Below are 24,321 nucleotides of genomic sequence, written 5' to 3' on the forward strand. Positions count from 1 at the left end.
TCTCCTACACTAGCGTCTCCCGATTTCACCCTTTGCCAAGCTCTTTCGGCCAATTCCTTGTCGGCCTCTCGCCGGTGTTCTAAATCTGTGTATTTCGAGTACGCTATATCGTAGAGCTTACATGCAGAATCGAGTTTGTTAATACCCCTATCACCCCTTGCCAATCTCACCCCTAATCTCGTACCTGGCCCACAGTACTGATAGCCGCCGAGAAGGTGTAATTCGACAGGTAACGCGTCAACAGCACGGTTTATTATGGTTCCTACAGCGGGCAGTGCGTTTTTCAGTACGCTGGTCACTATACCTCTACCCCGCTTGACAGCTCGTTTCACTCTGTTTGAATTACGCTTTATATGTTTGGTTCGCCATTTATATACCGTATCACTTTATACAACTGTTTGAGTAGCGATTCACGCACACATGTAATCTGCAGTACGTCGAAGATGTCCGCCTCGGATTTTGTGACAGTACCGGTAAACTCGTCAAACTCCAGCACGTAACTGTCTGTTATAAAATAAATACGACCGTTTTTATATCTGAAACCTCCCTTTATGGACCCCGGAACACCGGGGAGTACGCTTGAGGTCATCCCCAACATGGTACCTGTGAGGGTGCATTCGTTCAACTCTACAACAAACTTGTCATCGACGAAGACGTAGGTTTTACCCATATTACTGTTTAACGCTGCATTGACTTTCCTAATTCTGGTATGTACGATTCTGCTAATGGGTCTTTGATTGGACAGTCTAAGTGACGGGTAATCTATAACGTATAGAGTTCTTTCTACGATCATGACTACGTCCCCGTTCGGTCTCTGGTACACGGCGGAAACGATAGTAAAGTCTGACGGTAAGAAAGCCAACCACTCTGTAATTATCAGAGGATTGGTAAACTCTTCACGCGTTCTATGGGCTTCGTTCAGGCTGAGTATCCAAACGTATTTACCGTAAAGTCTGTTTCTCACTACTAAGAACGTGTTGAGTTTGTGTCTTAAATTACAAATGTCCAAATCCGTAGGTGTAGGCGTGACCTCTATTGGTCTAGTGGTAGCCGATGTTGTCGTCGTAGTCGATGTTGTTGTTGTGGATGGTGTTGTGGATGTTGTAGTGGATGTTGAGGTGGAGGGGGCCGGCGGTCCGTAAATATACTGTATTGCCAGTTGATCATCTCTGTCTAAATCATATTGGTAAAGATTTGAAATACCATGTGATACAAAATAAAAAAGATACATTATAGACGACGAAAGTGATGAATGTTGCAAACCTAGAGCGTGTCCGGTTTCGTGTACTAGAACCAAAAAGAATGAATCTTTTCCGGGTGCAGGTAAATCCATTGTATAATCCCAATCTTCTTCACCGTCCATATGAACATCCGTCTGGTTCATCCCCAATACAGGGGTAAAGGCGTGACCCACTAAAACACCATTACCATCAAAGTCTCTACTGCAATTTTTCCGTAGATAATACAAAAGATTTTTCTTGGGAGAGATACTTAAAATGATTGTGGGATTTATAGGGTCCCGCCGGAAGATCAGGTTGGAATGCCTTGAGAATAGGGCGAACGCATCCCGACATAGTTGGTCATACTGATAATTACTTCCGTACATAAACCAGGTAATATCGTTTTTTTCCGCCATCCGTAGTTTATGTTTGCAGTGAAAGACGCTATTAACCCGTCTGAATCGTCGCATCTGGGCTGGTTTATTAAGTTAGTCGTCTCCTCATTTACATATCCGGTCACGTTCAAGCCGAACGTCTCTTGAAACCTAATGACCGCCTGTGTTATGTCTGTGGATAGCTCTGAGGTATTAGTATCGAGATAGCCGTATCTCTTCAAGTACAACAAAGTTTTATTAGCAGCTATCAGAGGAGCTACACATTGAATAAATACCAAGAACCGCATTTCGCCAGGTTCTAAAGTAAACTGACGGTAAAAATGTCAGCAACTCACATATAAATAAAACAATCACGGTTTCGATCTCACCCTGCTCACTGGGTCTCTAAAGTATGGGTTGACAATGTTGAACCTGATCCACTCGTCTTTAACGGTTACGTGTATAGTGTCTTTTACTGTCCGTGTCCTTATAGGGTACCTCACTAGGAAGACGGCGAAGAGTCAGAGCATCGGTCCAGAGTATAGCATCACCTATGTTGCTAATCCTGTTACCTTTAGCGTCCATCACATTTTTCTTGGATACAAGCGAAACGTCAGACACAGTCTTGAGGACTGCGCTATCCACATTATTTTTCAAGGTCTGCAAGTTTACAACGTGTAGACTCTGCTGCGCATCGGCCACGTTACATAACCGTTTGCCCTTGATATCGTAGTTGCCGTCGACTGTGAGACTGAATCCTTGTCCAGGCGGACCTCTCTTACCGGCCTCGCCACCTGTGCGACCAAACTTGTCCACGCTCATTTCGGAACTTTACATTACGGGGTTTTGTCTATACATTTATACCAGAGCTCTGTATCAGGCGTTACCACTACCGCTTATGAGTTTTTGCTCCCTCAGCTCTTCTACGATGTTAATAATCTCGTTTTTATGCCCCGTATTACCGGCCTCAGCGGAGCTTATTAACACTCTTAGCCTCTCACACAATTCATTCGGGTCGTCATAGTACACAGGGTCAGGACGCGACAGGTCCTTGAAACCCTTACCAGTGTGTTTTGGGGAATAACTTTGAAATTACGAGCTCATATTTTGTGGAGTTGTTACGGTTTATGTTGCTTTTATAATTGTAACCTCTTTTGTGTGCCTGTGTCCGCTTCATTATATCCCTGTAAGCGTGTAAATCGTTTTCGTCGTACTCTTCGTTGAGTGGTGCACGTTTGAAGAGCAATTCATAAAGACCCTTTGTAGGCGTGTAGTGTACGTCATCTATGACTATACTGCCGTCATTATCGACAGTTAACGGTTTGTTCCCGACCATTAGTGTACTGTTTTCGTAGCGTGGACCGTATATGGAATCAATCTTTCTATTGCTAGGAATGTCTCATTAGTGCCTTCATGTACTTGACAGTCAACGCGTTCTGGAATGAATCTTTGACCCACTGTGAGGCCTCCAGCTGACCTCCGGCCGTGGAGAGGGCCGTGCTTACATCGGGTACCGTGGTTTCCAGCACTTTATTGTGTACAACTAGTACTGTCGGAGAAAACGTTACGGAAGGAGAAAACTTGGTTGGTTCGTCTTTTATTCCGTCCTCGTCAACCTCTTCTTTTGGTTCCTCTTTAATATCGGGGTCCTTGGTTTGCTTTCGCAATTCCGAGAGGAGGGGTTTGTACTGTTTTTCCAGACGGACTTCGGAGGACAGGTTTCCTTGTTTGAACTCCTTGTACTTTCGTTTAATAGCCGTTCTCAACTTTGATATCTCGGCCGTTAGCTGTTTCTCGTTCTGCTCCACTTTTATCAATGATGACACCATCTGTCCGTTTAACATTTATATATGCTTCCCTCATTTGCTCAAAAACCTGTGATAAATCAATACCTCTGCACTCATCATATCTTGGAAGGAAATGAACCTTCACTCTGTCGTCAAATCTTACCTTCTTGTTTGGCTCCATATTGCACACTGACCGTGTCTGTGTTGAGTTGACACTTTTCAAGGTAGTTCGACTTGTCTGAAGAACATTGCTCTTTTTTGTTTTTACGAAGGAAGTGAATGATTTCACAAAGTGACGCTTCCGTACCCAGTTTCTTGAAGTATACCGATCTCGGTATCTGTACTCGTGCCCGTGATCTGAACACAAAGGTTCTCTTCCAGCCGTCCCTCCACTGGGGGATCTCGGCCACTGTATACTTGTCGTTCTCCACAGTCTCATCCATAAACTCTTTTAACTGTGCGATGGGGTTTCTCACTCTACCGTGTATGTGAAATAGGTAAGAGTTGAGTAGCCAGAACTCACTCGGATTGGCTCCCGTGAACCGCCTCCACGCCTCAAACTGCTTACGGTCTGAAATGCTATACACCCCGTCCCGCAGACTTATACCGAATCTGTCGCAATACATGGGCACCGTTGGTAGAGCCGCCTTGAGAAATTCGGATGTAAAGAGGCTCTGACACAGATTGTTTACGCCTGCAAACACTTTGTTCCTCTCGCCTCTCGGCAGTCCGTGAGGAACCGGGCCGTACGCTACGTTGTATCTGATGTCACTGTAACACTTTGATGCCAGTACGTGTCTGTAGATTGTAACAGGTTTCCTAATAGGTATAATTCGCTCCGTGAGAATGATGCAACGTGAGGTGTGTGGGATTTTACAACCGTACTCTAACATTTTTATACAGACTTGGGCAAAGTATATACCACCGTGCGCGTTTCTCAGCGGTACAAGCTTTCCGAATTGGTCTGGAAATGGTCTGAATCTGGACAAGAGGTTCTGTGATTCCCGCACAGTACACTTTAACAGGTCTTCGTGATACACAACTAGTTCAAATGGTACACCTTTCTCTTGGCTTTTTTTTCAAAAATTCTATCCAAATATCGCGGTTCTAAAAACGTTCGCTGGACGAAATCATTAACAGAATTACAGGAGGAATGGTTGCACTGTACTGTCCTTGGCGTTTGTGTCTCCAACACCTTCTATTGAAAAGGAAACCGTGTGGTGGTCGTCTGCTACAGTAATTACCGCAAAATCTTTTCTTGTCTGAGTAGTACCATGTACACTGATTTGAAATGACTTTGTGGAGTCTCTGGTTCGAGAACCCTCTAATGTCGTTATAAGTGTAGTTCCTCACCATTATAGATCTTGAACAAAACTGTCGAGACCTACGTGGTACCTTCCATTATCAATGTCATCGTCCTTGCTTATGACTATAAACCCGTGTCTGTCCTTCCAAGCCATGCTGCACATCTGCTTAAATTTTTCCAGGTCCATGTCGGTATTTACGTGATCGCTATAGGCGTAACGCAGGTTTATGTCGTCTTGTTTGAACAGTATTATAAAGTTGGCATTGTCCCTGATAAGCTGTTTAGGTATGTGCGTGTACGTTTGCCCGAGATAAAACGTGTCTATGTTCTTGTGACTGCCCATAGTAAAGTAGTTACGGATGTTATCGTGTTTTTCGCAAGCTATATCGTCAACAACCATAACAGAGTTCTCTCTGGCCTCGTCCGTCGTAATGACCTGCGAGTTATCATCAAAGGCGAAATATCCAACTTCTTTCGGTATTAACTTTGACAGTAGTTGGTAATTTGGCTGATACAGAGATTTAGTGGGTGATACAGAAAATACGTTCACATTCTCGAACCTTAATCCGTTCGGATCTACAAGTAGATTTAATAGTACGTTTGTTTTGCCACAGTTCGAGGGGCATACAATCAGGCCCCTCGGGTACAATATAGTGTCGGGTAGGAGCGGACCGTTCTTGTTTTGGCGACCTAATCCGCTACCTATAAACTCGTCCATATTGCAGACTTTAAATATTATACCTTGCTTTACGACCTTCATTTTGGTAATGGAGTTTCCAAGGCACTGCGTCACCTTTTATATTTTACTGTGTTTGGGCGAATAATGTCTTTGGAGTTTACCCAGCTATCGTGGGTATGGTCAAAGCCACGCCACCGCACCAAGGCCTTGGGGCCTTTCCGCCTAAGAACTTTATCGACGAGATAGACGTTTCCTGTTGCGGTTCTTATCAGTTCCTGCTCATAGAATCCGCCTTGCAAAATGTTGCCTCGTATATCTTGTAAAATATATGTTACAGGTTTTGTAGGTTTTATTGCAAAGATTGTTAACGTCTTCTTTGACCAATTGGGTAAATAACCCTTTTTGAAAACTCCTTTGTGTCTACTTATCCTAACCTGGTCGTTTACATTGTATTTAGGTTTTGTCGGATTGATGGGTCTACTTTTGTTTATTCGGTCGAGAATCTGTTTTACATGTTTCCGTCTAACGTCTTTTGGTTTCATGCCGGTCGTCCTGTGTACGGTACTGTTGTACTCATTAACTATAATAAGTAGGATACTTAACCATTCGTAGCTGCCGCGTGCCGTAAACCTTTTATACATTTTTTCTTTAAGAGTTCTGTTTAGACGTTCTACAATGGAACTTTTCAAATGTGATTGGGTGGAGTACAGGTTAATGTTGTGTTTCTGTATGAGTTTGTTAACGTGGAAGTTGTACCACTCTTTACCTTGGTCCGTTTGTAAGTTTTTCATCTTATGTTTAGATAGTATGGGCTCTAGTGCGGCTGCGACCTCGGCACCGGTTTTGTTTTTTATGGGGATGGCGAAGGCGAATTTTGTGAAAAAGTTGAGCATCGTTAATATATACTTGTACCCTTTGTTCACTCTTGAATGCGGAATCATCTCTACAAGGTCGGCCTGATAGAGATCGTTAAGTCCTTTCAGCGTGACCTTGCGTCTAGGATAATTTCGTCTAGCCGGTTTGTGCAGTTCTCTCGCTATAGTGTCCATGTTGGAAAGTGATCCTTAGGTGGTAATACAAGTGTATTTATAAATGTCTAAGTGGTGTGGTTTTGGAAACATCCACGTCAGGCACGCGAGTATCTGACGCCCAGGTTAAACATTATTGGGTTTGGAAGTCCGTCCAGAAGTGACTGGTTGACACTCCGTGACCCAATAGTGCCCCATCCCTTATTCTTAGACATTACACACACACACACACACACACATTCACGGTCTCAGGGACTTATGGGGTTTAGCCCACCCCGAAGGACCACATTCGTACCGAACCGTTCGAGGGCTTAGTCTTGTTCATCTCCATGTCCAACTCCAAACCCCTTACTGAGCTCCCACATTCATACATACCCATTTGCACAGGGATGGTTTAACAAGACTATATTGTGTAGTCCAAGTGACACGGTCTACCACCCTACATCACACGTATCGCACGTACACATTGGTTGTACCATGTGTTTACAGGTGCTGTTGCAAAGAGAACAAGAAAATACAGTTTGGATCTTACGCAAGTTTCCTTTTTGAAGTACCATATCTACCTTCACGTTAGGGTTCTTACCCGAACTGAGATTATACCAGCATTTTATACAATACATTGCTCCCTGGTTGAAGTGGTATACCGCTGTTATTGTTCGACAATTTTCGCGGTGAATTTCTTCTAGCTTGGATTCTATTTCGTATGTATGGTATTGTCGCAAATGTGAAATTAGCGCTTCCCCCATTTCAAACTGCTCACAGTATTTTGCTCCGCTCAAATTGGCAAGGGGTGGTACTATACCTCTATCGGTTACACCGATTGGAGGTACCCTACAATCAAACCGGTAGTCGCAACAACACATACAGCGTACGGTTGTTTTAAACGGATTGTTACACGATTTACAGATAAATTTAGATCGGATCTGTTCCCATACTCCCTTTTGGGTGTATATACGTCTATCAATTGAAGGGCGGGTGTAAAGGCACCAAAATGTAAGTCCCGGAAAACGCCATGGGTAAACGTATTCCTCCAACACTCCTTGCAATACTCTTCACCACTCTGGAGGTAGGACTCAGTGCGTACGGTTATACAATTCGAGGTGTGAACGTTAGTCAAAATGCCGGTAATTTTGCTAGGAAGGGATACAGTGTTCTGGAGCAAATGTTGTTTGCTATCAAAGGATTCACAATACTTCACCGCACATAGGTCCACAAGCGAGGGTATATGTGCCATGTTTGAGTTAGAATGAAACACTCGCTTCTCCCCGGCGACATTGACCGGTCATGTGATCTCCCCTCCACTTAGGCGCTGGGCTCCCGTGCTCTGAAACACGGTTAGTTACAATGTTGACCTCACTTCTAACGATTCTGCAAGTGATTGTAAAATTGTCTACGCTCCTGGCATGGGCAGACCCTTCGCCACAGCCGCCATCCGTCTCTGCCTGGACATGGAGTCGGGCTCGTCGTCAGCTGGAACGGGATGCACGGTGCGAGCAGCGACTTTATTATGGGAGGTCACGTCGACGTAACCGCTCGCGCAGCCGCCAGGTAGTGGAGTACGACTTCACCGTTTCTGAGTTGTGGAAGCCCCTACCTGACCCCTGTGTCATCCCGGCCTGGCTCCCGTGGGACGAGGGCCCTACTCTCCAAGCCCTGGACGCTCTTCAGGTATGCAGAAGCTTCGAGAGTAGAGAGGGATTGCTTCGGCATTTTGAAGAGTCGGGACCTCGCGGCTTGCTACCGATCCTCAAGGGTGTGTGGGACGAGTCAGGTAAGTCTTGCTGTATGTAATGTATTAGTTTTTATGTTTTTTAAAGCCAAAAGGTAAAATGTCATAGGGTCCTTCGAGTTTCCTTTTGGGTCCTGTAATTTTAAATAATTTGTGCTCCTCCACTGTAACAATGTTCTTTTCTTTAGTACGTCTTATTCTGTTTTCATCTATCTCCAAGCATGCATTGGTCTCACTCAGCACCATTTCTTTTAATTTGGAAAAGTTCAATGTTTGGCTAGTTTTTAGATTTAGAGTAAGGCCTTTAATTTTGCAGACCTCAATTAGTGCGTTTTTGCTGGTGGACCATAGGAGATAGGCGTAAGTCTTAGGGCCGCCTGAAACAAATTCAACGATGTGAGAGCCGGGGCCGTAGTCAACCAGTTCATCGGTCATCTCGCCCAAGTAATCCCCTGTGGGGACCTTGTACGTACCTTCCCTTTGTACGTAGAGGACACTGTCTGTGTCGTAATAGAGGACCTGGTTCTCCAGAGCTTCCAGATGTTCGTACAGCTTGAGTCTTGCTTGGGAGGTGGTTTAGGCGGCTAGTACGACGTTAACTGTTCTCATGGATTCCCCGACTTCGTCAATATGTTGCCAATTAACAAGGAGTACATTTTCATTTATTTCTTGTAACGTGTTTACTTGGACCCCCGGACTTGTAAGTAATTTGTACAGATCGCATGGTTCTCTAACAATTGATGTCTTTGTTTGATTCTCTCTTTGGCCGAATTTACCCCAGAAAGAATTTAACATTAATTTAGCTAGGGAGCGGAGACCCCCGTTCTTCTCAATTTTGGTCGGGTCCAGGTGAATACCTTCGTGTTCGTGGTAACTATGAATGTACTTGGCCTTGTCTTCTTCAGTTAGGCACCAGGAGGGGTAACCTGATGCCTCTTGTTTGATTTTTAGAAATTTGTTTATGAAGTCTGTGAATAGGCCCCCTGTCTCGTATCTAGCCACCTCGTACTCCCAGAGCTCGTACATTTCTACAATTTCGTATCCCTTTTCAACAGCCTTGCGTATTTCCTGCATTGTCCATGTCCCTGTCAATGCTCTTTCCTCGATGTTGTGGTTACAGTCTGTGTTGGACATTTCTTGACCACACGTGCGGCAAAGGAGAAACATTAATTTGTTGTTCATACGTGCTGGAAGGACGGGATGATACAAATTTAGAGGAGGCAGAATTTTACACTTGAGGAGGCCTTCGGCCTTCAAGCCTCTTTATCTACACTCCTTGTTCCCTACACAGATTTTTGGGCGCCCCCGAGGATACATTCTACGTTTACAGACGTACGGGTAGAGTGAGCAGACGTCCACGTACTGGATAGTTTCCCCGTCCTCGCACTTGTGATAGGATTGTGCATTGCCTGTTCTGCCCCCGAAGAAGGCATCTCTGGGATTAAGTGGGAGTGTGTTTAGAATAGGGAGTGAATTTAGATGGTCCAATTTTTGTTCTTTCTTTAGTTTTTGAAACTGACACTCCCACATTTCAACTACTTCATACCCTGCATTCTCATGTCGAGAAATTTTGGATTTGGTTCTCTTGAACCTTAAGTGCAGAGTATCGGAAGGGTTATCTGTAAGGGGCTCTTCCCTTTTAAAAGGAAAACATTTAGGATACCCGTAGAAGTAACAGCCCTGGAACTCGTATACACGCTCTCCGTCGAACCCATCAGCTTTTAGCCCCTCAATTGATTTCTCTCCCCCGCCCCGCGTGCTGAATTTGAACACCGCGCTTTTCTTCCTCCCAAGACAGCCACTGCAGAGCGATAGATAGATTGGTAGTCGACCATGCGGTATCCGTTCTTGAACCGCTAACTGCAGAAAGGCATCAAGTCCAAATTAACGGGTTTTCCGTTTTTTTCCTTCAAAGTTGTTGTTAGGTTTAAGACTCGTCGTTTACAGCAGAAAGGAAACATGTCCGCGCATTGCTATTGCAATGGCGACGTCTCGAATAACCTATTTACTGCAGAAAGGGAACTAGTCCTGGACTTGTTCCCCTTCTGCAGTAAACCAGCTGGCTGTCAGCGCTCGCGTGGCAGACGCGATAACTAACGTTCAGTCAGCTGAGTCGCGTCTCAAACAACGATCATAGTGCTTTGTTTATTCATAACATTATTTAGTGCGGTCTCACTGATTACTTAATGCCTCATCATTGAAATAAAATGAGTAGTTCAGAAGAAGAAGGACAGTCGAATAAAAGAAGGAAGGGTGTAAAGAATGAAGAAAAGTACAGAAGAAATGTGATTAAAAAGTCTAAGGTAGAAGGGCAAAGAGCATGTAAACTGGGAAAGCAAAACTGTACCTGCAAAAAAATCCAGGCTCCAATGTTTGCAGGTAAATATAGTTTTGTTCAATAGTTTATTTTTGCATACAATGTTTGGTTGATACATCTCTTCACTTCTAGTTTTATTTTAAATTAGCCTAGTGGTCTTGAACGATAACCTAATCATTACATCAAATTGGCCCGACGGTAACATAACCTCAAAATATGGTAGGCCTAGGCCTATTATATTTTTGACACATTCATCATAATATTATATTCTTGTTATTAAGCCTGTTATTGTTTCAGCTGCAAGTCCAACTGCCTTCAAAGCTTTTTGGAGGGAGATATGATAGAAATATTTTCAAAACTACATAATATGACAACCAAAGTAGAACAGGACATTTTCATCCAATCTCTAATGGAAGTTAGTCCTGTTGAAAGAGAAAGATCCAGGCCTGGGTCATCATCTGAAAAGCCGAAAGCTTTTAGTGTAAGCTATTCCATTCTACACAATGGCAAACGCACCAAGGTATGTAAAAATGGATTTATGACAACTTATGGATACACTCTAAACAGTGTTACCGTTTATCTCATTTGTTGCAAGTAAATGAAATCCCAACTGACAACAGAGGAAAGAACGTTTCAGGAAATGCAATACCCGGGTCTGTCCTGACTCGATTAAGGGCCCATGTTGAATCATTCCCAACAAAAACCCATCACTATACAGGCAAAGATAAACAGTACTTCTCAGCAAACTTGAATTTGAAAATTATGTATGATATGTTCATAAAAAAAAAACCAAAACTTTCTTACAACAACTTTGGGAAGTGAAAAAAAGGCTCTCATACAAGTTCTTTTGGACTTATTTTAATGAAAACTACCCTGACATTGGTTTTGACCGACCAGTTAAAGATGCTTGTGTAAACTTGCGAGGAACTAACCTTGAAAATAAAAAGTCCTTTTTTAAACGAGAATGCCAAGCGAGTAGCTGTCGCCGAGTTAATGGTACACAAACGTAAGAGCTAAAAAAATTTATGCCTCGTTGCAAGAAACAACGGAAAAAGTGCAAAAATGAGTTGACTAGTGTTGGGATCTGTATTGATTTTATGGCTAACGTATCTCTACCTTGCATTCCTGTACAAGACACCTATTACTTCCGGCAGCTCACTGTTAACGTCTTTGGTGTGCATAATCTTTCAACAGGTGAATGTACAACTGTTATCTATCACGAGGGTAATGGAGGTAAGGGAGCTAACGAAGTTTGTACAATATTGGACTGGGGTTATTTTTTTTACATCAAACACAAAATTGATAATGATGTAAAAAAACTTTAATTTGTTTGGGGACAACTGTTCAGGACAGAACAAAAACCACACCCTGGTAAGAATGATGATGTATTTATGTGAAATAAAAACGGTTTGATGAAGTAAAAACTAGTGTTTTCCAGTCCGAGGCCACTCGTTTATGCCGAATGATAGAGATTTTGGGATAGTAAGAAGAAAATTGGGAAGAGAAAGAAAGATACTATGATTTAGCTGAAGTCGAAGCTCTTATTCTTGGTTCATCGAAAATCGCTGGTAAATTCTCTGTCATCAAAATGAACTTTGACGATTTTATTGACTTCACTGCATGGTGGCCAGAGTTTTACAAAAAGACCAGCTTAAGTGACGATTCCTATGGTAGAGATGTACCGAAAAGACAAAAAAATAACATTTTCAATATCAAAAATACAGGGTAATGTCTTTTTCATCTGAGGACGCCTCACACGGTGCGCAGTGTGACATGAACATTACCGGCTTGGCAACGGATTTCCTTCAGATTGAGGAATGCAGAGATGCCGATCAGGGCTCCAACAAAAAAAAAGCCAATGCTACGGTACTTCCGATCAACATTAAAAAAATGGAAGATCTGAAAAAAACAAAAAAATACATTCCAGAAGAAAAATTTGACTTTTGGGACCAAATCCTGTCATGGCCTACCACATCAACCGCTGACGATGACTTAAATATTGTAGTGTAAAAATATTTTCTTTGTTATACAACGTGTTCCTAGATATAAGATATTTTTTATCATTAAAATAAAATGTATCTAACAAAATGATTTGTATAATGATTTTTCCCCATGATTTGTAAAATTGTAAAATAGTTTACCGCAGAAAGGAAACATGTCCTATGTAAAAAAAATTAATAATCAGCTCTTTAAAAATATTTGATTGACTCAATTTCAAAATATGATCTTTAAAAGGTCAGTCATATAGAATAAAAAATAAATATTTAAATATATGTATGTACATATGGATTTATAAGGTTTTTTGTCGCTCCTGAAAAGTTGGTTAATTTGGACTTGATGCCTTTCTGCAGTTAGCGGTTCTCTTAGGGATCAGACCGATGGTGTTTAGTTTTAGGAAGTTGCGTCTGAAAGCCAGATTGCATGCGCTTGCAATGGTAACGGCTTCCATGAAGGGGTCAACATTGCACTCTTTCAAGAAGATGTCTCTGAATTTAATGCACGCTTGCGCCAGTATGTCTATATCTGAAATACAGTACTCGACCAACTCTTTTTGAAAATGAAAAAACTACATTGTTAGCGACTTGTTCGTTATACAAATTTTCAAAGTCTCTGTGGGTTTTCTCGAATGGGCTGTAGTACTCCTTAGATGGTATAGGGCCGACATAATTTTGGTTTGCCAATGTGTTGAAGAGGTGAGGGAAGTAGCCCTTCTTCTTCTCCGAGGGGAGGTCAAAGGCTTTGGGTAGTGCAGAGAGGGCCATGGGGAAATAGTTTAGCGAATCGATAAATCGCACATTGTCCAACTTCATAAGTATGACTTTAGTGCCACGCATAATTAGCTCTGGAGTGAATTTGGTTTGTTCGAGAACGTACTTTAGCAAAAACTGGAAATCGAAACCTTGGCCATTATGGGCCATTACACATAAGTTTTTGAATTTTTTTTCTCTCCTTCATTACCTAAGCCATAAAATGATTGATCGGGTCTTGTATAAAGACCCTGGTGCGGTTGTTGCAATTTTGGCAATATCCCTTATCAATGCATTTCCAACAAAATTGCTGCGATACACAGAGATTGACTTTATGGATTTTTGAATTTTCAGTAAAATTTCACCTTGGCGGGTCTCAAGATCGAAGAAAATGAACAGAAAGTCTTTGGTTTTGGGTTGGTTTGTGTCGACCCGTATGTAACAATGATGATTTGGCGGCATATAATCGTTACATGTTTTGCACAACACTTCACCGCACACGTGATTTGAATTACGATTTTTGACAAATACGAGTTTTTGGCAGTCTTTACATTTATTTGCTGACTTGCAGCGCTCACTGTTGTGGGCTGCGAAGCAAACTTGGTTTTTGAATTTGATGTTACAATTTGGACAAACTATTCCTCCATGCTCCTCTTTACATGGCGGAGATACAGTCTGGCAGGAGGGGCATATGTTTGAACACCTGTGTTCACCCTTGTGGTCATAAGGGGTATGGCAAGGCTCGCAGAAGTAGGTGCATACAAAAGCCGCAGTGAGAGATGTAATCACGTTGTAGTGTCCATCGTGATAAAGCAGGTTGATTTTGTACTGAGCATCAGAGTTGTTACCATTAAAGTACACAATCCGGCCTTTGTTTCCATAACTGTAGACTGTAATGTTGTAATTTTTCAGGTGGTCTGGGAATTTTGAAAGTTCGGGGATCCCCGCTCCCAGTTCTGGAATTTGGACACCGGCTTTGGTCATCAGTTTTTGGGCTCTACAAGTTTGTCGCTTATCCTTATCCTGCCTTATTGCTTTAATTTGAGGATCTTTTTTGGCGTAGGCTTCGGCCACAACCAACGCACGCGGTTGTCGCTATTTTAATAACTACGATACCCTTACGGGTCTTACACTCTTCGTAAAAAGTATTGTACAAGCCAGGTCTCACTCTACCCGTTCCTACTGGAATATTTACTCTAGTGCATTCTACTTGGAATGTATCGCTGGAGGTGAGGGCTTCGGCATTGCTCTGGACGATCCCTCCGAATATGGTCCACAACACGTCACTGTCCAGCTCACTGGCGGGTCGGAATGCTACGTACCCCGGCTCTTTGAATTTTAAATTTAGGGACCTTAGAGTGAAACCGAGTTGGTCTGTGTCTTCGGCATCGGCCTTCATTCGGTCCATGATTTCGGCGAACCCCCGTCTTACCCAGTCGAGTTCCGTAACCCCTTCAGGGACAGAATTAAATTTAAAGGTCACTTTAGTACCACGGACTCGAAACCTTGTAACGTAGGTCTCCATCTCTGTATATAACTGTATAAGTATAGTAACTGTATAACTGTAGTAACTGCATAAGTATAGTATAGTGTTAGGACTGCTCAGTTCTACCTAGTTAGTGGGTTATATTTCGAGACTATCGACTATTACTTGGATGTGTTGCTGTAGTGTGCTGCAATCTAGCGCGCCTCTGCCGCAACTGACTGGAAGGGAATAATTTCGGTCTCTTATAAAGCCCCAGTCACAAGGATCCAGGATATGGCAATGGCCGCAGTGACCCTGGGCGGACGGGGTAATCTTGCCAAGCGGAACCGGAGCAGGATGCGGCGTTGGTTGAGACTTTGATTAACGACTGTGTTTCCCGGACGCGGTGACCCTGGGTGGGCGGCATTCCCAGACAGGCGGCATTCCCAGACGGGAGTGCTGTTGACCTTCGCGGATGTGGTGCGCTCGAGCCGGACGGGGCTGCCTTACTGATTAATGTGTTTTGTTTCAGGCGGCGGCGGGTACAGCTGACGGCGGACTCTTGTAGTGCAGTATACTCTTATAGTTTAGTTTTATTTTAAATAAACAAGTTTTTTTTGCTACGTAAGTAGTTGGTTTTTCAAAGTTCCCACTTTTTTTGGTTCCCGCCATTTTTTTGAGGTTAGGGATTTTTTCCCGCGCATGAGGGATTTTTTCCCGCATTTTTCCCGCGTGTGAGGGAATTTTTCCCGTCAGCGTGTGTGGAGTGACGTCAGGGGGCGGGGCTTAGCCGCCATCTTGGATCACGTGACCTGCTCTCGACCAATCAGAACGCGGGGCTATCCTCCGGGTAAGTCTACTCATAGGCAAGTTTGAAATCAATAAAATTTACCATAGGCAGGAAATTTTTTAATGTTATCAAATAAAAAACTTAGGATATTTTGAGACTGTGAGTGAATATTTCGCTGCTTATGTCTCAGATAATAAGTAAGCAGTCTCTAAACTATAATAGTATTCGTTCATTTATTGATTTTAAATTAAAAATGCAATATTTGGGCTGATACCACAGGAGCGTTTTATAAAATATTTAATTTTTTGGTGTAATACATTTTCATGAAAACTGTAAAAGATTAATCTTGAAGAAATAGTGAACTTGTTAAGCGTCGCCTCAGTTGAGATTTACGAGTAAAGCACCCTCACAGTTCAGCCCCTGGGGAAATCTGACCACCAAGTTGTTACGGTTCTTTGCCTGCACTTGGTTTGGGCAGCCTACAAAACATTTCATAAAATATTTACCGGTTAGCATCCAAATGGTATCCATTCGAACAGTTTTTACAGAAAAAGGTCATGACCTATTGTCTTATAAGGAATACCCTGCGTACACGAAGGAACACCCATTTGATTATGTTTGAGAATTGATGATTCTTACTTTAATATCATACTTGTTCGGTAACTGAAATAAAACTCATCCATTATGAAAAACTTTGTCTTAGTGCCATGATTCAATTTTAGTACTTAATCAATATATAAGTTATATTTTAATTAAATATTTACTATTTCAGATAGGTAAACCATTAAAAAAATGTATCTAATATTACACAAACATTCGTTAACATATTAAAAGTTAAAACGTATATTTTTTAAACAAGTGGTTACTAAATTATTTTAAACCAACTTTTAATTATCTAGATTGAGAATTCTAGACTGAAAATAATTACAATTGCAAAGTTTTAATTAAAAATACGTTCTACGTAAAAAGGAAGGAGATTCCTATGTTGCTGTTCTTAATACAGGATTCCCAGAGTTTTGATAGAGTATGTACCTCATATTTTTCCTTCCCCCTAAAGATAATTTAATGTCATGTTATGTCATTTTTATTGTAGATTTTTTTAATCTAGTGCCCTTAGTTGCGGATTGTAGATTAGTAAATATTGAAGTTACAAAACTAATTGCACATTATTATTATATACAATAATTGTATATAATAATATTATATATAATTATTATCTCGCAGTCATTAAGTGGTAAACACTAAACACACATGTTTAATATGTCGTAAACAGACTAACTTAAAGCGGAAGTCAATTTAAATAGCCGGAAGTAGGAGCTTTAAACCTAAGTATGTAGATTTTCCATACCAAAATACGTGTATAGTTTCTTGATCATTAAAAGTAGGGAAATACTGCATTTCACCTGCATAAAATAGTTCAAAATATATTAATAATACCTTTGAAGTGAACTTTTTTTACCAAATAAGACTTTCAAACTATATTCTTTTTGACCGAGGGTGCAATTCAAACGCTACTACTACAACAGAAATCATATATGTTGATAGAAATTAAAATTACTGGGAATAGTCTCTTATTTACTAAAGTAGGCTTTGTAGACTACCGCATTATATATATTTTCTTTATTTATACAGCAATTTTGTAAAAGTACTACGAGACTGGAAGTAAATACAAATCTGGAAGTAGACACTTTTGGATAAAGTCAAGATTTCATAGCAATTATTGCATATTTTTGTAAGCGGAACAATATTGCAAATGTAGTACATACATTTGCATTGGAAGTACATTATACCGAAATTTTACGCTTTTTGAAGAAAAGAAAATATTTCATAGTACTTATGTAATATTTTAATGATAGGGACATGAGTGCAAACGCTACTAGGATATTGTTCGTAATTTTTGTAGGAAAAAGATTACAAGAGCCTATAACATTGTTTCATAGACTTTTTTGACTCAAGGTTCCCCTTAGGTTTGAACTACTTTCCACGGCTCCTTACCCCCTCAGGTCATCATAATGGAGACGATGAAGAATAAAAATAAAGTATTTTTCCTTTAAAATTCACATAATAATTGATTCATATCGGTAAATATTTGTGTGCGTGCCTATTGTATCTTAGCCATCATACAGATATAAAGTAAAACAGTGTTTTTAATAAATGTAAAATTTAGTGCTGTTTACTATTATTGATTTTTAAAGAATAATAGAATAATTATATTTTTTTTGGAATTAATGTAATATGAGTAAATATATAGATGGAAGAAAGTAAACTACAAGCGTGTAACATTTAAATTTTTTTTCATAGTTCAATAATTGCTTCGTACAAATTACTGTTTAGCTAGTAAGATTATATATACTCAAAAATCCAACACAGTTCGCAATATTCGTTTAAAGTTACGCAAAAGCTAATCGGACGTATTTATTAATGTCGATACGAAAGACCTTATATCTTTTAATTAGTACTTAAAAATTTGTACTCATATTCAAAATTCTAACACATTTTTAAAGTTTTGTCTGTATTTTGGTTTGATGTCTGCCACAGCAAATAACTAACTCTAGCAAATAATCCAGTTAATTAGGATACCCATGTAATATTACATCTAATGAGTAAGGTTTAGAATATTAGTTAGGTTTAAAGTATATAACGGCATGAAGTATGATACTTTTTTTAAATTTAAGATATACATATCCAGAATATTATGGGATTCATGTTGCACTGTGATTGAAATAATAACAAAATTATGTCCATCAAATGATAAATCGGAAACTATAACAGATATCAGCGTGAGCCAGCTCCATAACTGACACATCAACGGCCAGATATATCGCTATTGCTGCTATTTCGGACAGTTTTTATATCCATATATTTCAACCAGTTCCGTTTACTCTACAACTGCTGCAATGAAGTTGGCTTTTGTTTATAAATATTGAAATCCCTTTCAAGTTAATAAGTGAAAATATTTTACAACGTTTTAAGCAAAATACAACTTTTTCCGCAATGTTAATAAAACTCAGAGTCCACATGGATATTCGTCCCAATATTGGTTAATATTAAATTTCATGTTTGTATTGATTAAACAGTTTAATTAAAACCGTTCATGGTAGTGCTATTAGTGCTATCGTAAAACTTTAAATTGGTATATAAATAAATCTTGAAAAGTTTCTTCTAAAACTCTTAAATTACAACTTTCCGTAATTGTCGTAACGAAACATATTCTTTTTTTTAAATTTATTACTATAATTTTTAGTAGTTATTGTTTTTAATATATAGAGTATACACATAAAATATGTAAATCCTAATAAAATCCATGTACATCATCTATTTATTTTTCTTACAACGTAATATTTACTATTATGTATATATATATATATATATATATATATAATATTATATATATACATACTATAATAATATATTATAGTATTATATATAATATTTATATATTATTTATATATGTATATATAATTGGATATATGTATATATTACGGTGTAATAAAAATAAATAAATAAAGTACATGGATTTTATTAGGATTTAAATATTTTACGTGTATACTCTATATAGTAAAAACATTAACTACTAAAAATTACAGTAATACATTTAAAAAAATGATATATATATATATATATATATATATATATATATATATATATATACTTTTTCCGATTCAATTATTTTGTATTTGGCCGTATCTGTTACATATGGGTTTAAATAAGCAAACTAACATATGATCGGAAGACCAAATACCTGTCAAACGACTTTTTTATTTACATTAAATTGTATAAATGGCAATAGCCTTATTTAATTTCAATAAACATTGAATCACAAAAAGATATATATTCATATCTATGTTTTTCCAACTCAAATTAAAATATTTACAGTTTGAACATTGAGAAAAACTAAAATCTATGATCTTATTAATTTTAAAGGTGTTGTACTTTAAGCAAAACTTCTATAATACTTCAATGACAGGGTAATTTTACTGTTGGAAGAAATAGAAAATACGTTCATTAAAACTTGTTTATTGACACTTATTAACTACTTAACTTACAAGACATTTGACAGAGTATTTCGGTCTCACTAATTAATTGCTTCTACAGGGCCGCGGGCCCTCCTTCATGTCTATATTGTAATCTGAAATTAATGTTTTGATCAAAGTAAAAGGTAAAATTTAAAAAACCGAAGTTTAGAGTGATATTTGTTTATAACATATATTACACTGACATTATTTGAGTTAGAAAAATGTTTAAGACAACTATTATAATATATGTACGGTTTTTCTATGTTCAAGTTTAACTATCAATTATTTATTAAGAGTAACCAGGAAACGAGGGATGTAAATATTTCTAGATGTGTTAATTTTCTAAATCCTCTTTAAAGTTTTGAAGCTTACCTGTACTGCAGCTCTAACAGACAAAATTGTTTTCAAAATAGACTTGCTAAGCTCCATTCACAAACCTAAATGTTTTTCGAACTTGCCTGCTATGCCACCTCCTTATTCTTTTTAATAAACTTTGGGGACTTATGTCTATAAAGTCACGTAGGACTTTCATTCGTACCCGTTCACCAAATCCAAGATAGTGAATGGATTATAGACAACATGCACTATACCTGATTTTAATAAACTGAAAGTTTACTTCCAGTTTTGAAAGCTTGTATAAGGAAGTTTTCTTAAGTATTCGCTTCAAAATAGAAAAGCTTAGGCTGTAAACGCTCTTATTGGGAATGATGTTTCACCCATCAGGTACATCCAAAGCTCATTTTGAGATTCACGTAACTAACTTAATTTATTTTAAATGTTTTAGATACGTAAATAAAAGCATATTTCTGCTATCACGTGTCCAGGCTGCATGATATAATGTGTTTGTCATGCACTGTGATGTTGAGTGAAGCTTATGTGACATTGGGGTCGCTGTGTTATATATGTGTCAAGTCGCTATTGGTAGACCATAGATAAAAAAATCTGGTACTACATAGACAACATGGGGGTGCTTATTACCGTCAATTTATTATGTTATATAAATCAATGGACATATATTGTAACACATTTCTTTACATCAAGATTTTACAACAAGACAAAGAAAAGAACAAGAAGTCTAACTAAACTTTTTATAAATCTTATAAATAAAACATAATTTAAGAATGCTTTGATCAACTCGGTGAATAGGTTTTTTAATATTATATTAGTCCAAAGAATGTTCATATTATGGGAAAATCATAAAATATTCAGATATACCTTAGAACATTATTGTTGCTGTAAACATTCTAAGGTGGACGGAAGAGGCTGAACAATTTGTTTATTTTTTAAATTTTGGGAAATATTATTGAGTAGAGGTTGTCATTAGTTGTGTAATGCAGATTGTATAGAAATAATTACTATTCTATGTAATTTACTACAGTCTGAGCATAAACGATTTTTAAATATATAATCCAGTTTAAATATTATTTAAACACAGTTTTAAAACCCACCTTAGTAAAGAAAACTGTGAATGTTTACGAGTAAAGAACTAGAAACCGATTGGATTCCCTGATATTATGATATAACATATCTACAGTGGTTTAGGAAAGAAATAAAACATAAGTGGACACTAACTTGTGTCTATGAGCTATTATTTCAAAACTATTTTATAGTCCCTAAAAGCTGACACTTCGATCACAACATTTATTATAAACCATATTTTTGAAATCCTGCATAAACTTAAAAAGAATTTTCCACTTCTTCTCTAATAGCGTAAATTACAAATGTCGAGATTAAATAACTTTTTCTCAATGTCTTCTCTTCTAAACATGTATATACTTGATGTGTGTTCCTAATCGAGATAACAAAGCCAACTCAATGGTAGCAATGAGAATAAAAGTAAATTTAATTCATTCGATCCAGGAATGATCATGCTCGTGCAAAACCTTATCTTGGGAGTCAGTCGCAATAGTCTATTCCTTTTAACCACGAGCAATGAAGCAATGTTGACATCATATGGCTAATTTCGGTAAAACAAAACACTATAGGAATTTGTAATATAGCATTATAAGACCATTTTTAAGATCAGTAAGAACTATGATTGTGAAAATTGTGTTCAAGGCGTAGGGATTTGCTGTTAGTATAATAATAAATTAAATAATTATAAAATTCTACTAACTATAAATACATCTAAACTAAAAATACGTATCTATATGTAATACATTAAACATTGTAAAGAGGGAAATATGTATGCAATTTAAATTATAGGATTGTTTGGCACGAGTTGTCTTTTACTTCAAATGGTTTCTCTAAATAAAGAAATTATTAATGATAATTGTGAAACATGTAGTAAGTTTTCGTAGTTTTAGGTAGTTTAAACAATACTCGTTAATAATGTAAAAACATATATGTATTCACTCTGAAACACGTAGCCTGTCTTTGATAGGTAACAAAGAAGTTATTTATAACTCAAAGTTCTTCTGATTGATTCCACTTCAAAATATTAATTACACAATATACTTCTTTCAATATTTCGTGCACTGTGTAAAGAGTCATGTTCAGTCTGCATGTGTTATACCGATAATGCTATATGAATTGTTTTCGTAGATCTTCTTTTAAAAGTTTGTTTTGATTATATTTCACAAACGTAATATTTCTATCAAAATAATATTTAAGAATCGTTATAAATTATTTTAATTCTTAAAAACAAACAGTTTGAGAGTAAAGTCCCATAGCAATGCGGAAACTATGGGGGTTTAACCCGTTGGGACATATTCAACACTTTATGACTCCCTCAGTGCAGAACAGTTGTTAAATATTACCTGTGTCCTGTACTTGTATCGCCACACTTTTCTACCACATATGGGCTACCCATCTCAAATATCATTAGCAGAGATTATAAACTGTTACAAATATAAATTCAAATCCTATATTAAATGTATACGTCAACCTAAGTTATTCAAATGATACTGGGAATATTACGAAAGTTTTTACTATGGAAATAAATGAATACAACATTGTAGAAGAACCTGTTGTCGATGTAAGCTATTTGCTATATTATAAAGAACTGGATTATTCAGAATGAACCTTGATATATGTACGAGAGCACAGCGTCATACAAACCAAATAGAGAAGGTTTAACTTAAGTTGTTGAGAAGATAATTTAGGATCATGGACGGAAGATGTACAGTTTAGGGCTATTCCCGGGACTGCCTTTTTATACTAAAAAGAAATTATTCTAAAATTTCATTTTTATATAATAGTAACGTCACCATACATCTCATACTATTAGATATTAGTGTTAATTTTAAACGTTGTAAATTTTATTCAAAATGTATATTTTTCGTTAAGATTAGCATTAATTTTCTACAGAACAGTTGTATTATATAGTGAAAAACTCAGAATAAATACTTTCAGATTCATTTATTGTAGTACATTCTGAACTTAAATAAAAATATCAAATAATAAGAATACAGTTATAACGGTGTTTATAGAAATTTACTTTCACCGTTTATTACTTTTTGTATTAAAGCAGTCATATGCCGTAAATAAAAATTCAGATTGCATTTTAGTTGTAATTCAATTTTAATGTTAATACATTTTACCCTAATTTACAAACCTAAGGTGAAATCAGATAACTTGTATTACTTGTTCCTATTTACCGTTAACATTTTGTTATGCACCGATAGGTTACATAATCTTAGCATTTTAATCCGAGGATTGTAAAATATTTTTGTATTGTTTAGTCTAAATTTAAACAGCGTTAAATATCGTACTGAATATTTAAATTATCAAGATCTTCATTTAAGAACGAGAAAAGCATTATTTTTTTCTATAGTGTCCATTTCTAGGAAGTAATCTATATTCAGTTCACAGGTCCCGGTTGTACAATCTTGTGCCCACAACTACCTTATGAAATGTCATATTATACGTGATACACTAGCTCTCACAATAGTTTAAGATTGCCATTTGGCTAGAATTTATTCCCAAGAGCTATCCCGTGTTCGGTCTACAGCTGCATCTATTGTGACAGGTCATACACTACATGACACAACCTCTCTTCCAAAGTTTGTGATTTCCATTTGGCTAGTCTTTATTCCCGAGAGCTATCCAGTGTTCAGTATACAGCTGCATCTATTGTGACAGGTCATACACTACGTGACACAACCTCTCTTCCAAAGTTTGTGATTGCCATTTGGCTAGTCTGTATTCCCAAGAGCTATCCAGTGTTCGGTCTACAGCTGCATCTATTGTGACAGGTCATACACTACGTGACACAACCTCTCTTCCAATGTTTGTGATTGACATTTGGCTAGTCTTTATTCCCAAGAGCTATCCAGTGTTCGGTCTACAGCTGCATCTATTGTGACAGGTCATACACTACGTGACGCAACCTCTCTTCCAATGTTTGTGATTGACATTTGGCTAGTCTTTATTCCCAAGAGCTATCCAGTGTTCGGTCTACAGCTGCATCTATTGTGACAGGTCATACACTACGTGACGCAACCTCTCTTCCAATGTTTGTGATTGACATTTGGCTAGTCTTTAATCCCAAGAGCTATCCAGTGTTCGGTCTACAGCTGCATCTATTGTGATAGGTCATACACTACGTGACGCAACCTCTCTTACAAAGTTTGTTATTTGCCATGTGGCTAATCGTTGTTCTCAACAGCTATTCAGTGTAAGGTCCACAGGTGATATCCAGAGCTTTTCAATGTTCTGTCCAAAGTAGCCCAAAGCAGCTAGCTTATCATATCAACAATATACAAATATAATTTTATATAAAAGCCTATTTGAATTCCCAAATAACATAATTGAAGAACGTGAGTTGCTTCACATTCATACATTGTGCATGTTCAACAAAATACGAGTATATTAAACTGAGTAACACTTGTTACCATACTTTTTTGCCATTATTCAAAACAC

Source organism: Homalodisca vitripennis, chromosome 6 (assembly GCF_021130785.1).
Source record: "Homalodisca vitripennis isolate AUS2020 chromosome 6, UT_GWSS_2.1, whole genome shotgun sequence".
NCBI classification, from domain to species: domain Eukaryota; kingdom Metazoa; phylum Arthropoda; class Insecta; order Hemiptera; family Cicadellidae; genus Homalodisca; species Homalodisca vitripennis.